The sequence below is a fragment of the Hetaerina americana genome, unplaced genomic scaffold, assembly GCF_022747635.1.
Source record: "Hetaerina americana unplaced genomic scaffold, ioHetAmer1.1.p SCAF_2, whole genome shotgun sequence".
NCBI lineage: Eukaryota > Metazoa > Arthropoda > Insecta > Odonata > Calopterygidae > Hetaerina > Hetaerina americana.
Genome location: NW_027286763.1, coordinates 62,266,337 through 62,273,995, shown reverse-complemented (window position 1 = coordinate 62,273,995; position 7,659 = coordinate 62,266,337).

Here is a 7,659-nt window from a genome sequence, read left to right as displayed (position 1 = left end):
AATCGACAGCAAATCATCCATCCACTTGTCCGAGCCTCCCTTGATCCCAAACCTACTTTGCCCCAGCGTCCCTCAATTCTCTCGCCGTCCTCTCGAGAAGAGCGGGTTCTCCATCCTCGGATCAGGTCCCACCTCCTCTTCATTAGCCCTCACTCCTCCCACCAACTCATACTTCACTTCTCCCCTCGCCTCCTTCTCCACCTTGCCCTAAATCAGTTCGGCGTGGCATTTCTCCCCTCAAGGATATAATGGGGAGGCAACAGTTCCTTCCATCTGGAGCCGCTTAATCCAACACCAGGCAATCATTCTATATATTCCCATTTAGTCGGATAGTTACCATTTCTGTCAGGAGGAAATTTATGCGTTCCGAATACCCCATGAGAAAGCGTCCTTTCACACACTTAACAGCGTTTTTTTCATACTCTGCCGCTTCCACCTCGCGAGTATTACTCTTTTTGAGGTGTGATCTATTTTCTTATATTTATTGCCTTGTCGCTCTCCACTCGAAGGGTTACGATGCATTGTATACGTATTCTAATGCAACTATTACTTTTTTAGTCTTCTCATTTTTTAAAAACCCCTATTTTTCTTAAATCAGCTGATTTAGACAGTTTGGTCTGCGATAAGAGACCAGGGAAAAGCAAGTAAAATATCCGTCACTGATAATACTCGGTTAGGCGGGAAATTTTCCCTTCGGATTTCACAAAAATATTGTAGAAAATATTTCTCTCACTGAAAATACTGAGTACTGATGATTTATTTAAGGGAAATAGTCTAATGCAGTCACGATATGTGAGTGAGTAGTGCGTCATATGTCACTGAAACTCACGTATTAAGCGAACTCTTAAAAACGCAACGATGACACAATTGAAGTATTTTGAAGGAATAGCAGTACTCTTTCTCCCTTATGGCTATGAAGCGCGAAACTTTACGAAGACATAAAAGTGGCGTACATGACATTTTTTCATCCTTGAAATACTGTACAGGATAAAATAAAGATAGATTATAATAAAAAACTAGGAAGTATTTAGCCATCATTTTGATTGCTGGAAAATCATTTACTTAAGTGTGAGTTCGGTGAATGAATGAGAAAAGAAAGTCTTCCAAAAATATTTGGACATTTTCAGGCCACCTGTCCACACTGTAGTGACTTACCGAATGGACCACATTGTATAATTTACCTTTGCAATAAAAGGCCCACATGGAAAATATTTCGGTGGATATGCTAAAAATCCTCACTTCGACAATTGCTCCCCACCCAGTTTGAAGGTAACCGATATTTCAATATAAAATGGAGGAGGGGTTTTAGTGAAACAAACGAGAGGAGTGCGAAAGAAAGATTAATGGAATGGGGATAAATGACCGGACTAGACTCAGGTTTACGAGGTATTCATTACGAAAATGATAGTGATAATTTGGCAGTCCTGATAATGATTTACTATTTTAAGTTTTCAAATTCGCAACCTTTGAAAGATTTATTTTTATGGTGAATTTCAAAAGTTGGGTGTTAAGCATGAATGCTGTATTTTACATCATTTCGAGTAAAGTGTGCAACATTGATTAGAACAAATTGCATGGTTAAAACCAGGGTTGTTCAAGGTTTATAGAAATCTGACTATGACCTCTACTCGATTGACGGAAATACTCTCATCGCTCTAGTTGCAGAAATGATTCCGTTCAATATACATGGTTCTGTATTCCTCTTTCCAGTGAAATGAAGCTGTTATTTTGTTTCCTTGTATCCATTTCGCAAGATTTTATCAAATATAGATTCACCGTGATATTGCAATTTTTTGAAATGCTTGTTTGAGTAAAAGAGGGGATTCCTTACATTCCTGTCCAGAATTTGTCACTGAGCCGTTTGCTTTTCTGTTACGTCCAACCGTTTCACCACCCACTTTAGCTCTTACCCAGCCTCTGTTACGTGTGCTCATTTATTCCTATCACTATTTTCATAGTCGTTCTTCCATTCATTTTAGAAAGGAGACTTCGTTTGAACTCCATATTTTGCAGATATCCCCCTTGACATTTCTCCTTCAAAGGACCCAACAAGGTCAATTGAGTGGTAACATTCTCTTTTCAATGGTGGCTATTCCTTTCCTTTAACGCTCCCATTCATATGACTTTGTCTACTTGGATTTTGGAAATCTTCTTCGGTCAAGAAATGGGGTTCCATTCCATTGAAAATTAGAGGAGCGAGGGGCAAGGATAGAGGGGAAACGTAAGTGGGATGGGTATAGGAGATAGGTTGGGGAAGGACGAATGTAGATCTGAGAGAAGAAATGATTGGAATAAGGTAGCATGGCGGTGGCTGCTCTTAAATTTTAACGAAGAGGAAGAATTTTAATAATACTGAGATATACCTCAGTCAGGATGCTTTAATGGAACCATGGCCATCGGTGCTTGCTTAACAAAGAAGACATTAATCGATCAGCTTACTAAAATCTGGAGAATTGATTGTCAGCTATTGTTGGGGATTTTATATGTATACCGAGAACTATAATATTTTTAAATTTGGGAAAATCACTGTGAGAATAAGTGGGGTCAAAATCATCCTTTTTTTGTCCGCTTTTTTATCCAAATGAATATGTTTCCACAGCTAATGGGCATTTGGAGCAATTAGGTATATAGTAATGTCTGCTTGAATAAAATTTTTCGTATTTCGAAGACCATAGGAGTGTTCTAATACGCCGGGAGAATGACCCTCAGCTTTTATAAATACTAGAGCGTCTGTTATACTCGGAGTGCCTATAATACTGCGTTTTTTAAATGGGCATTGAAATGGCGTCCAATGTTTTCTCATTTCTACGGTTTTCCCCTAGAGCGTAAAGCCACGAGGAAAATAATTTGATAGAAATGGACTCTTCTTTCACTTAATGAAACTTAATGACGGAAAAGTTGCGGGACAGCTGCTGTAATGTGGTTATAACACAATCTCACCTCAACAGTGAAGTTTCTTGTATAACGTGATACAAGGATGAAAACCTTTCGTTTTTCTGAGGGTACGCTAATAGTGGCAGAGAGTGAAAGAGATTCGAGTGATAACTTTGATGAGACTGAAATCAAATAATTACCTAGAAAACTAACAAAATGAAAACAAAAGTTATGGTCTGCGGCAGAATGGTATGTAGAGGTATAATGTGATATCTAAATGGGAACAACTAAGAAGTAAAATACTTAAAATAATTTTGTTATTTGAGCATTTAAATCTGCGTAAATAGAGCCTGTCCTAGGTCAATAGGCTGAAAAGAGAATGAATGTCTATTGACAGCAAAAATACGATCCTGTGATTACTTCCATTTGGTGAGTCGTGTTCTACATTAATATAAAGCATAGAAAATAGAAGGTAGGAAGTAATTAGAGTGTGTTGTTAGGAGAGAAATTTTGTGATCGAATGGGTGGATTAAATGAGTTACGACGAGGTTCTACGCAGAGTTAGAAAAGAGACAATGAGAATGGGAACTCCAAAAAGATGAAGGGATGGCTTCAGTGGATACATTTTGAGATAGAACAGCTTAATGAAGACAGTTGTTGAAGTGAAGATGATCAGGTAGAATTAACCGTAAGACACTATATGGAATGTTTAAAACAAAATCGTAACTTTGATCCCAGCACAGAGAACTGGAGGAATAACCGGGCCTGAAAGATGGATTATAGACCTACGTGGCAGCAATACTTGGATTGATGGCCGTAGGCGTTGATGATGTGCACTACTTGAAAATAATAATAGATTATTTTTCGTCAATTCTTGCCCTTAAACTGAAGACTAAAATATAGAGTTAACCTGGTAGGCAACCACCAGGTTAACCTATTTAAGGTTGCGTATTAGAGAACTATACTCTTGGGGAAATAGTATAATCAACAGATTCATGCGAGATGTAGTGGGATATCATCACTATGAGAAACAAATTTGCACTTTTCCACAGATTTATTGTAATATGCAACGCGTTTCAGTTCATCGAACCATCTTGTACCTGAATATGGCTCGATGAACTGAAACGCGTTGTAGGTTACAATAAATTTGTGGAAAAGTGCCAATTTGTTTCTCATAAAGAGTATAATATAACTTAAGAAAGAATCTAAAAATTCTAATTATTGAAAAAGAAAGACGATCACACTATAAAATTAAAGACGCAGTTACTATATCTTATACAAGGAGGCAACGTAAACTATTAATTATTATTAAAAATAGTTGAGTTGGAAACTTAATTTTTATTCGTTAATATGAAGACGTCTCGACATAATCACTATCCTATGTTATTAGTTTCTCCCAGAGTTGCTTTGTCTTTCGAATCAAAGGAAGGAAAGCTTGTGGAACCTAGGAAATTGCGTCAAAACATTTTTCCGCAATTTGAATGACGGCATTTATGTTGTGAAATTTCTACCCGCAATATATTTTTCTAATGTCGGAATAAGGAAAAGTTGTGTGGGGCGAGATTGGGAAAATATGATGGAGGTGGCAAAATTTCAAAGCTACATCGCTTTGATTCCCGGTCGTGCCGTTGTTGCGATTGTAGATCCCTCATCTTAGCCACTATGAGAGAGCTCGTAGTCGATGAAGCCAAAGTGCTGACACCTTTGACTTGTACGGTTTCGTGAATTATTTTCCATACGCTGCCTTAACTAGGATCAGTTTTTTTGTGTGATTATTTGGATGGTTACTCTTCGGTCTAATAGGATAAAGTACTCATTAGTCTTCACTGTGTCAGTATCGTCTATGAGCGATGGTCTTCCACATCTTGCATCGTTTGTGAGAGGCATGTGGCCAATTTGAAAACTCCAGTTCATCTAAAACATTTGTCATATGACGGGCTATTATGTCCATAATCCTCCATCATTTCATCGTAAATTAGCTTGGGTATGTACCCTTCCAAATAAAAGAACTTAATCGCACTGTAATTTTCTATCTGCTCCATACTGAGAGTGTCCTCGATCTACGGTCTCCGAAACGAAAAAAATCAACGTTAGCAGCTATAATTTACAGTATTACGTACAGAATGACTAATCAATAAGTAAAATAAATTTTATCCAGATATATTGTTCATTTATTAGTAATAGTTTTTTAAAAACGTTCCCATTCGTAATAATATTTAGTGAGTAATCAGCATGGAAATTTTGGTGATCGTAACTTGCATGCATTCACTGAAGTAGATTGTTTTCCTTCATGTTTAAGTATGCCCTGATAGTTAAAATTTTGCAAAAACGGAAGAAGCAGGGAAAGTGAAAGAAGTCGAAAGAAAATTTGAATAAAATTATGGGAAGACTATATGAAATCATTCAATTTCGGTTCTATAGGTGACTGTAGATCTCACGTAATACTTAACCCAAGGGGCTGTGAAATCCACTCATCAGGGTAATAGATAAATTGCACACAGTAGAGCGGTGCAGAGAGTTCCCAGGTACAGAACCCGGAATCGAACCGGAATCCTCCAATCAGTAGCTCAGTGCTCTTTCTTCTGGACTGCCACGTCCATGTGAATAAATTTGAATAATATTCAGCAATTTTGAGTTTAATGGCTTAAATAAAAATTCATTTATCATATTACGTGTTTTTGCCAAATTAGTCATATCGTCGACAGCTCAATATATGCATATTACCCCAAATAGCAGGATTTTTGTTAGAATAATTTAAGTCGCTTCATAAATCAACTTTCCGCAGTAAAATCTATGGAGAGCTTTCTTTTGTTAAACAGTGAAAGTGGAAGGTCTGTGTGTACGGGGAGGGTGTGGTAGGATAAGAGTGAGTTGAGAAGAGAAAGGATTGATGAGCGGATTGTGTGCAATGTTGCGGTTCCACTTTAGCAAAGGAAGCGGGAATGGCTGCTTGGGAAAGAATACCACAGATAGGATGAGGAGTAGAATGAGAATTAGGCGCTGGAAGGAGATTGGTAAACATATATTAGTTGCGGTTAACACGACGTCTGTGCTGGGGCAAACCCGTGCCCAAGACGTAAAGATGGCAGTTTGGTTAGCGAGGGAAAGTGCACATTCGGAGAGAAATGGCGGTGAGTTTGGAGGAATAAGGAAGAAAGAGGACAAGAATAAAGAGACGGGCAGCGGCTATTTCAACGCGGCGGAGGACGGAATTGCATGGCATAGAGAGTAAATTGGAGCATTGAATAAGGAATCTGTATTGGTTTTTTTAGTGGATCTGTATATTAGATGCCTTTAGTGTCGAAATTAGATTAAAGAAGTTTCCACATCACTCCAAGAGTTAGTTAACTAGCATTTTTTGCCTTCTCTCTAACGATGAAATACACCTAAGGTGAAATTAACGTCATGGAAAACTCGTAGATATAAAATTAATGTAGAGAATTAAAACTACTTCAAGTCCAAATTCTATGTCAAATTTCACGTGAATTAGCCCATTAGACCACATGCTCATTGAAGAAAATATTGAAAGAATTTCCACTGTAAAGCTTTAAACCAACAACATTGTCAATATGCGTAAGTTACTATATATTGTTAAAAACGTTTTGAAATTTAACACTTCATTAAATATATTTCTTAATATACGCAACTACTTTCTATTACATTCCCCGTATTCACACTCTCTCAAATGAAAATCGAGATCGCAGGAAACGTGGCCATAAATTGTGTGACAATTTTTATATTTTCTTCTAATTATTCTTCTAGTTATTACACGAATGATAAGTAGGTATACGTAATAAGTTTTCTAAATACTTTTATTCAATATGTTACACAAAGATGCAACATTTTCATGGCTTTTAGTTGATGGAAAACTGATTTCGACAAAAATACGACATTATCATTCCTATTTTACTTTTTTGGATAAGCTGAAACGTGAGAAAGAAATTTTTATTGATGAATAATCTAGGACCCTCCCATGCACTATAATCTTGACGTGGTGGAGGGGCTTGTGCGTTCCGATGACCCCTAGAGCCGTGCTGGCGGGAGTAATGATATCGTAATTGCCCCTGGTATGGTCAGCCATGTAGGTCGAAGGTAAGGAAGCCAGAAGATAGTCCACATAGCGTTTGTCCCTCAGTGAGGCGGCTGCAAAGGCATTGCACCCCAGTGGGGCAGCCATGTTATTACATGTATAAAATAGAAATATATATATATATATATATATATATATATATATATATATATATATATATATATATATATATATATATATGGAGATGGACAGATTGGGAATCGACAACCTAGGAATGAGCGAGATTAAGTGGGCCGGGGACTACGACTTCTGGAGCGACGGATATATGGTGATATACTCAGGAGACGAACAGAGAATTGCAGTAGTGGGAATCATATTCAAGAAGCAGTGGGTAAGAAGAATCAAATCCTACTGGCAATACGGTAAGAGGATTCTGATGATAAGGTTAGAAGGAGAGCCTACAGACACTGTGATAGGGCCGGTGTATATGCCAACATCCAGTCATTCAGAAGAGGAAATAGAAGAAGTATATGAATAACAAGAAGTTAAAGGAGCAGCAAAAGGGAAGAAGAACCTAATCGTAATGGGAGACTGGAACGCTGTGGTTGGAGAGGACCGAGAGGGAAGGAGTGTGGCATAGTTCGGATTGGGAAAACGGAACCCCGCGGGAGAAAGAATGGTAGAATTCTGCAACGAGAAGAACATAGTAGCGGCTAACACTCTCTTCGAGCAATATGAGAGAAGAAGATGCTCAT